Genomic DNA, 9,776 nt, shown 5'->3' on the forward strand with positions numbered 1-9,776 from the left:
TTGTGAAAACACCTACAATAGCAGAGTATTGCTTAAAACAGAGAAGAAAAGAAATAATGCAATCCGATCACGTTTAGTACATGTACCAAATGATCCCTAACAACAGAAGCTTAGCAGAAGTAGATGGTGGGGTTTTTTTACTTCAAAAACAAAAAAAAAAGAAATTTGGGTCTGAGCTTTGTGCTTAAAAGGTCTGTCCCATGGTTTCCCTTTTTCCTCTGGAGCTGCTTAAGAGCTCCCCATCCTACTTGAAATTGGTCAGTCTTGCACTGGATCTACTCGTCAAAGAAGGATCTTGGTCTCTGAAAATATCCCCATTACTAGATTGAATAGTACAGAAGCAGCATCTCTGTAGGGCAAGGACTGAAAGCAATATGGTGCACTAATAGCTTTTCAGAGGACAGCTTCGACTTCCTCTCTACCTCACTTGATAAATATATAGTTACAGGAGTTGAAAAGTCTTTCATGGTCTACAAATAGGACACTAGTGACCAAAAACTAGAGTCATCTATAAAACCAACACACACTGAATAGTTCTTCGATTTTATTTAAAAGAGGTGGAGAATAACGCACTCCATGCATTATGTACAATTCAGCTAACATATCTACTGCAGAATATGCTGAAAGGCTCCTGCGGGGATCCAGCTTAAAACCAGACTGGGGACCTGTGGTGGCTGCCTCAGAGCAAGAACTTCACTACGCCTCCGCTCAAAGAGGCAGAGGCTAAACATGAGAATGCAAGTTTTGATTCAGAAGATATTGCTAGTATTTTTGCAAAGCAAATAGAAAGGAGAAATTACATTGGTTTTGAATTTCCTGTAGCATTTTCTGAAGATATTTTCTGAAGATTTTCAGTTTGTTTAATTTTATGTAAAGCAAATACCACAACTGTTAGTAAACAAACAGATGCCTTTATTTTCTGTTCCTGCAGCCAATTGCTTTATCCAGTAACTTTTCAACACACAGCTTCAGAATAAGGTAATATTAGTTTTTCTATTCTTTAGATTTTCCTGAACCTTTAAACATGAAAGTTAGTTCAACTTCAAAAATTAAATGCACTTGGTATACTCATTTGATTAAAAAATTTTGCCAATAGTAAGAAGTATTTGTTAGGTCTTATTTCAAGATTTAAGTAAACTTTTCTGCCAGAAAGGATCAGATTTAATTCTACCATACAAAGTGAATATAATACTCAGGAGCAAACAAATCAGTCATTGTAAGAGAGAAACTCATACAGAGCAATAACACAAAATAACCCTTTTAATGGAGGGCTCCAATTTTTGAAGGAACAGTTAGTTGCAAAATTCAAATTCAAGAAAAATATTAAATCCTTTAACAGTTGAATCAAAACCAGTATTTAAATGAAGAAAGCTTAAGCTCTGGCTTAACCAACCCTCTTCTTAAATGATATAATACTCCCAAAATAAGTACAGCTGATTTTTGCTACAGATAGCATTGGACCAGACTTTGTTGTCTACAGACTTTGTTTTACTACATCAGTAAAATTAAAGTCAGCCATTATTACACCTAAATGCATCATAGTGGTTGACTACATTCCTTTCTGTATACCAGCTGTCATGTACTGCCAGTGTCAAAACAGAAACATTCTTCCTCCCCAAAAGGAAAGTAGCATGCAAAACAGAAGGAGCAGAAAGGATGCAGCCCAGAGTCAGGGTCAGAGCACATACAGGGAATGTGAAGGCCTCTGTACAGATTAATTCTCACTGTCAGACCATAGATGTACATTAATGCTTCCATTGCTGTACTCATCAGTACAGATGGGCATTCTGCCTAATCCCCTATGCCAAGCAGAGTTCAGTACAGCTGTTTCTGGGTTGCATCATTTGCTCATTCAACCACACCATAAGTGAGATCTTCAGTACAGTGGGCTGGGCATTTTAGACTTACCACATCTCAGGTGTCTAAATGAGTATTGACTGCTTACCAAAACCATTGAAGCTATACAAATACTTTGGAGTATTTATGCTGTTGCATATCAATTGCTTTTGACTGTATTGTTAGGAAGCAGAGCAGGCAATTTCTTAGTGTCAGATTTCTGGATGGCAGCTTCCCACCATCCCCTTTTTTTCTGTTTCCAGAGGGAAACATATTCCCCCCTGCAAGCAGAACACCCAGCAAGGCAGATAAGATACCTGGCACCTCATGTGCTACCTTGCAGGGCGGTAATGGCAATTCTCTATTGCTCTTATTACACCTATTATAACATTAAGCACTCCAATAATTATTTTACCTTACTTCTTTAATGTGATATCCTACTCCCTCAATGGCATTCAGTTCAACACTAGTAAAAATATTTCTAGACAGAAAAGAAACAGCCTTCCCACTGACATTTTTGCAGTTTCCTTTCTCAGCTTTCATCTTTCCATGGCTTCTCCCTGCTTCCACCAGTAGACAACCTTACAAATAACAGAGATGGTGATGCTCAAGTGGCCTCCTCCTTACTTCTGTACTTATCATGTAGAAGGCAGCCAGGCTACACGTTTCTCATTTTGCCATGCAGCACCAGGAACCACTGTGGGGACTGAAACTGAAAAATCCAATTCAAACTGAAAGGCATTTAAGATATGGAAGAGCCAATACAGATCATTTGCTTTTTACTTGGCCTGACTTTTCCACCCTGAGTCCTCAGAAAAATTCTGACTGCACTGACCTATTTCAATAGCTACTTTTACCTTGCACTTGACTGTATCACTCTTCACCACAGGCAATCAAATTGATCTTTGCTTCCCTTTTTCTCCTGATAGTAGCAGATTGTCCACACTTCTCAACAAGACAAGAAATTCTATAGCTTGACATAAAGGCAAAGGTATCCACATTGAACACCCTCCCACTTTAAACTTTTCATCTATACAGATGGTTGCTTTTTTCCTACTATTTTAGGTGTAACCCATTAAGTTTTGCAGTGTGCGGCACTGTTATAACTTTGTCAGGTAAGACCACCACTGCATTTCACATAGAGCAATCCTCAACTCTTCTGAGAAAATGTTATTTAGGCTCAGAACAATAGCTACCCTAATACAACGCTACACTAACCTGATAAGAATATAGCCCAATTGCTGTAACAGGACATGTTCAGAACTTGAGCAAGACAGAGCAGTCAGATAACAGACTAATCTTTTAAGATACTACAGATATTTTACGTATTAATGGAAGAATACAGGACACCTGTAGCATCTCATGGAGGAAAACAAGAAGGTCTAGATATGGCATTTAGCAGATGCATCACAAGCACATGGCATACTAGTGTGCAGTGTGGATAAACAGATTAACAGAAAGCATCATCATCCAACTGTTACCTGCTCATATAAAACATACAATGGAAACTAGTAAAATATGTGATATGCAATAAATTCAGGCTGCTGAACACTCAGACGTCACTGCATGCATGAACTATTTGTTCACCAGAACAGGGTATTAAATTTGATCTTCACCCTCCTGTCCTGAGGAAACAAGCAGGCCTGCAGAGCAGAATAAGGCTGAGCCCTTGGAAATGGTTGCAAACACTCTGAAGCAACAGCTGTGGCCATGGATAAAAGCACATCATTCCAGAACTGTATCTTTAAGTACCACTGGCCCCTCTGAATACTTAATCCAGAGGGAGAGAGACCCCAGTGAAAATATCCAGTCTTAGCATTACAGCTGGTTTGATTTCTCAGCAGGACTGTCTGGGCACAAGCATAGCACGGACAAAGATGTGTACATCACACAGGACAACTGTTGTACCTCGTACTGACACTAATTATCCTTCTTAAACAATAAATATCCTAACAGAGTCTGCAAGATGCTGATCCACAGCTATTTTAACATCTATCCTGAAACCTGGGACACTTTCTCTACTTAACAGTGATAATCAAGTTTATTTCTCCCTGCTTGTTAAGGAAACAACAAACAATGCTGGAAGATAAGTCATCGCAACAACCCTTGCAAACAGCCTTGTGATAAACTGCACCAGTTAAGGCCACCAGCAAAATACCCGTCCATGCAGTGATGCCCAGGCCCATCCAGACTGCTGCTATGAGGTGTGTTCAAAAAACCCTGTCTCACTGCAATAGACGTCTGAGAAAAGATGAGCTGTGGCTTTTCCCTGAAGCAATGCAGGCTTGCACTGAGTATGCAAAGCCAACAGAAGGACACACGACTGTTTGCTTTCCCCTAGTTTTCCTGTTTGACCATGGACACATCACTTTGTCTGAATCTCAGCTTCTCCTCTTCAAAAATAGGGATAACTATACAGAAGCATTTTAAAGACCCACTGACTCTAAGGCAGTCAAGCATTAAACAGAACCAGCAACAAGTATGCAAGACAGAGAAGCCTGTCATGATACCATACCCAAATTAAAAACAGTCATAATTATATTGCCCCTGGTCTGTCCCCACCTCCCCTCACACACCCCAAGATATATAGATAACCTGCTACTGTTTTACCACCAGGAAAAGGAAAATCAATTTAACAGGCAGCTGTTTAATACCTTGAAGGAGATCAAATAAAGACTTGCCAATAATCAAGCCCTTATTAGGGTCTAGTAACCCAGTGCTTTGATCTGAGAAAGCTAAATGGAAAATGAGGCTGCTAACTCCTGGCCCTGACATTAACTTACAGAATCATAGAACTTGCTCTCCCTTTCAAAGGTCTGCATTTATGCCTCAAATATTCAGAAAGACATTTTCATTAAAGGTATTTCTGACAAGAAATAAAGTCAAGCATTCTAATACTGGATATACACACTGCAGCACACTTGTGACGATGTTAAGTAGCAAGATGGATTGTTTATCAAGATGAGAGCTGCAGAAGGAAGAGAGGGAAGGCACAACAGGGTTTTCTGGTGACTCCCACATTCCCACTTCCATGAGGGCAATGAAACTCTTATTGAAGCTTTATCCAAGATGCTGGCCCCACTGGCTTCAGTGGGAAATGCACCACTGACCCCTGTTGGGATGTCTCACCCGTCGCTCTGCTATGAAATGCAAACAGCCTTTGACTCAGTTCCACCACCACACTGATATTTGCAGGCTGCAGGAACATGTAGATGTTCATTTAGAACATACATTTAGATTCAGTGTCCTACATCACTCAAGACTCACACAAATTTGCACATTTTCCAGAAACAGGATGGTATTTTTAGGTTCTATCTCATGCTGAAAAATACATTTATTATCCATGCATTATTTCATGACACGGGTCATGATAACATTTAATATAACACATCATTGTACCAAGTCATGCCACCAGCTTTATTAGCTCCATCATGACACATCAGATTAAGGCACAGCTGAAATATTCTATTTTTAGAATCTTAAAGGATGGCTGCTGCTACTTGAAATTTCTTATATTATCTTCTAGATCAAAATATGTCCTTTTTTCCCCTGTAATGAGACACATCATTATTTTCCAGATCAAAGTATTAAGCTATTTTCTAAACAGAAGAGCAGCTGCTTTCAATATCTTTGAGCTTCAAGTATTAAAATAAAACAGCCCCTTTTGACTATGGGGCCTGTCAGGGACTACAATAACTCAGTACCTAACCAGAAATAATACAAAAAGTATATATAATAACCATATATAAACACAGTACATTTTAAAATTACAGAGGTCTGTAAGTCAATTTGAAGCTTCAAATGCCTTCTAAAATGCTTAATTTCAGGAAACATTCTAATATATATATTTTTGTTTGAATACAGAAGGAAAACCTAACAAGATGTTCCAGCTTCTAATGTGGCAAGTTATCAACTTTAACCAGCTCCAGGTCTGAGCAAAGATACTAGCAAGTGGAAGATGAAAGGATCCAGTTTATTAGAAAGCAGTATTTCAGTTTTGTTTAGTAACCTGGAACTGGTCACAGTAGTAGAGGGTCAATATTTCCACTCTGCAGCAAACTCACGGTTTTCTACATGACTCTGCTCTTCCAACCGTTTCAGGTTTTGGCTTATTATTACCCTGGAACAAACCTCTAATACCAGGCTTTTGCCCAATGATGCTGCAACCATTAGCATGGACATCAGAGTACAGAAGAGCCTGATGCCAGCAAGAAGGAACAGACGTACCTGCATGGACCACAGCTATGCACTACCCTTGAAAAAATTTTCCCTGAGCAATTCCCAAGCTACTTCTGCCACAGCAGACAGCCATTTCCTTCCTAGCACAGCTCATCTTTCACAATACCACATACCATTCAGCTTGCCATTTTAGTTATTGTGATACCAGCAGCAGGCCCCAGCACAAGCCAGCCTCTCGCTCTGGGCAGAGCAGGCATCAGCCCCCACCATCGTCCCACCCCAGGCTCCCAGCCAACCTCTGCTACATGCAGCACCCGGCCCACCTCTGCTGCTCTGGAGCACCAAGACTTTCCTTCTGCCTCAGTGAGAGCCACAAGAGCAAGGTTGCACATACTGCTAATGCAGTAAAGTGCTGATCCCATAACCCTTTCTTAGCATGAACAACCCTGCACAAGTTTTATTTTATACCTTGAGCAAGGCAGCCCAGAAACATGGGAAATGAATGAAGGCTACTTCATCTGCATTTCCAGTCAATAATGGAAACATGCAACAAGCATGCAAACCTCCCAGCTGCTGTAGTTCAACATGGGAAAGTTGACTTGTTGCTCTAGCTTGTAGCAGGAGCAAAAACCATACATAGGCCTTCAAGAGAGCCCATTTCAGCTCCTTCAGACAAGTGAACAAACCCTTGGGCAAGCCCCACACTAGCTGTTGCCACCTTTAAGCATCAACCCAACCACTGCCACTTGGAGCAGCAAGCAAACACAGCCCAGGGTAAGGCTGGGTGCTTGGGCTGCTCACATGCAGCACATGGATTTGTAGAGCCTCGTAAAGCCAGAGGAACATGCCTGAGTTTTGTGATCCTCTCTTATACATGCACATAACTGCAGTATCTATATACACGCAAAAAAATAAAAGAATTGTGGCAATTTCATGTCTTTCCACAATCATCAAGACCTGCATGTTATGGTGAGAACATGGAATACATGGCAATAAAGCCAGAAATTTAACAACATGACCACTAATACTTATTCTACAACCTTTTATTTATTTATTTATTTATTTTAGGAGGAGGAAACACTGCTCCTCTTACTGGGCTTCCACACAGAACACATGAAAGCAAAAACTGTCAGAAGCCCATTTCATCTACTTATTGACAAAAAAGTATCTACTTTTTTCTGAAGGGAAAAAAAAAAAAAGATTAAGAATCTGCTGTGGCCCACTCCACAATCAAAGTAAGAAGCTGGCAGTAGCTACAAACGTCTTCCATGGGATCTCACAGAGTTCAGTAAAGGTTATGTATCTGTATTTTTATCGCTTTTCAAGAAGTGTTTCAAGTGTTAATGAAATTGGCCAGAGACTATTAAATACTGCCTGAAATGACAGCTATGCTATATTATTACAGTGTCTGCACAGCAATCATTCCACAGGTTAAGTTATTTTGGGATGAGTGGTGTTTAAATTAAATGTAGTCCCCTGTGTTCTTGTTTCATTTCAAGTCAACCACAGACTGCATGCCTGAACATTGTGCAGAGTCAGTAAGTTTTGCCGAATCCCATTTGTTTAGTTTTTACCCTTTATTATTCCTTCTTCCAGGCAAGATGAGGAATTTGAAAGAGTCATGCTGCAATACTTCTCAGGCTTTCACAATGTGAACCACTACACAAGGGTAACGACACTAACTTGATGAAAACTAGACATAAATAATTTAACCCTAATACACACAAACTCTGCACACCACCTTAACCACCAGCACTAGACTTCAACCAAAAAAAAAACAACCACCAACTCTCTGAATCCAGGTCTCCAAATTGCTCTGCAAAACTCAGCAGCATCAAGTCAACGCAACTCAAGGCAGAGAATTCCAGGTCTGCTCCAACCTGACCTTTCTCCACAAACAGAGAGAGCAGAGCTATTTGTATCTGAAGCAGAAAGAAGAGCTTCAGTCTCTGCTATGCTGCTAATAGGGTTGGATGCAATAGTTTACCTATTAAGAATATCTTCTTCAGACAGTTTGTGCCATTAATCAGATTTCACTGAGTGGTTTCCTAGAAGGCAAGCACAACACAGTACTTATAATCTAGCTGTTTCTTACCAGGACTGATTTCAAGTTACACTTTGTACTCAGCTTCCCCCATGACTTGAAAGCTCGTAGTAAACATTAGCATTGTAGCCATTATTAATGCTTGTTCAAATACATTTTAATAAACACTACGTACGTATGCATAAAAACACATACTCTTGCATCAGACTTCAAGCTGTTCACATGTTTCTCAGAGCATTTACTGTTCCTGCTATGCCACCAAGCGCATTTACTGCTAGCTGAGAGACTCCCTGACTCATCTGAGCACACAGAACAAGGTTGCGAGGCTTTAGAGAAACTGAGATGGAAAAAATAAAACAGTGAGTTGGATGGATGGAAATCTGCATGATGTCCCCTTCCAAGGGGCATTACCAGTATATGAATACAGCCCACAGTGGGTGCAGAGGTCCCATCCAGCCACAGATTTTATTTAAATTTTAACATGAAGTAACAGCACTCCAGACAGGGGGGATAAAGGAAAGAAAATCAGCAGGACACTTAATAGCTGCTTTTATCACTATGAGAATTAACAACAAGACTAAAGAAACAATACACAAACACTAAGAACCCCTCTCCTTGATATCTAAATATAGACCTGCAGCACAGGGCCCAGTACGTTCAACTCAGTGGACTTCAAACTAGATAATTCCCAGAACCAACAGCCTTCCAGAAACAGAACAGACTACAGCTAAAAGCTTGAACCCCCACTGAGCTGTTCGTGTTCATACAGCTCCAAGAAATTGAATCAGCAAATTTAATACGAAGCACTTGAAAATACTTGCTTGGGAGACAGTTGTGGTAGCTTAGCACACTTTACTCCCTACCTTCTCTCAGAAATTACTCATCCTCCCGACGCTGGCAGCCACATCGACACAAAACCTCTGAGACTTACCTCCAGTTCCTGCAGAAAGGGGTCTGTGCAAAGCTGACAAAAACCCCTACGCTCCCCACAGCTCCTGTCTTGCAGTCTAGCCTACAGCAGCAGCCACAGGCAAAAACCCAGCCTGAGCTATCCCTCTCCCATATCAAGCACTCATAGCAAACAGCTGAAAGGCAAGGACACCTCAGACAGCTCCAGCTGGGAGCCCACACCCAAGCCCCACACAAGGCAGACACAGTAAGTGACAGCAGAAGTGTATCAGTGTTATGTGGATGAATCTTAAACATCAGGTAACTAAGAGTAAGAAAACAGCAAGTGAGCATGAGCCAAACTAGGCAGATCAAAACCCCAAGTAGACTTGTATACTTGTATTGTGAATTTTACTGAGGAAGTAGTTTTTAAAAACAATTCTGCGGTGGTTTTTTTGTGTTTTTTTTTTTTTTCCTTTTGTATCAAACTTAAGTGTGTGGGCTGGATAATAGGACACATGGGATGTTGCTGCAGGAACACATACAGGTCTTTAATACCGCCGGATGAAAGGAGCATGCAAGTGATCCCAAAAGGACGGGGCAGACATCACCTTTAGAAAAGGTTCATTTTCTAGCTTCCCAATGTAACATATCATAAGGGTCCTGCGGTTCTGAGCAGACAAACCCCTCACTTCTAAACTACTGGATTTATTTTAGCTGTTGTAAACTGGAGGCCCCAAATCCCCAGGTAATTGAAAACCTTGACACACACAGCATATGTTGCTGGAGTTTTCTGTGCTGCAAGCGCTCAGTCTCACAGAACTCAGGC

General features: G+C 40.7%; 1 long non-coding RNA gene across 2 annotated transcripts in view; it reads right to left on the reverse strand.

Moving 5' to 3' along the window:
* LOC310901596 overlaps window positions 1–9,415 on the reverse strand; it is a 176,220-nt gene extending 166,805 nt beyond the window's left edge. For both annotated transcript variants that reach the window (XR_014585927.1, XR_014585928.1), the window contains exons 1-2: window positions 8,991–9,415; window positions 8,003–8,063 (exon numbers count right to left, since the gene is read on the reverse strand). This is a non-coding gene — a long non-coding RNA (uncharacterized lncRNA). The remainder of the gene's footprint in view (window positions 1–8,002; window positions 8,064–8,990) is intronic.
* Window positions 9,416–9,776: the final 361 nt, after the last annotated feature.

This window comes from Anser anser (genome assembly GCF_964211835.1).
Source record: "Anser anser genome assembly, chromosome: 6".
Lineage (NCBI taxonomy): Eukaryota > Metazoa > Chordata > Aves > Anseriformes > Anatidae > Anser > Anser anser.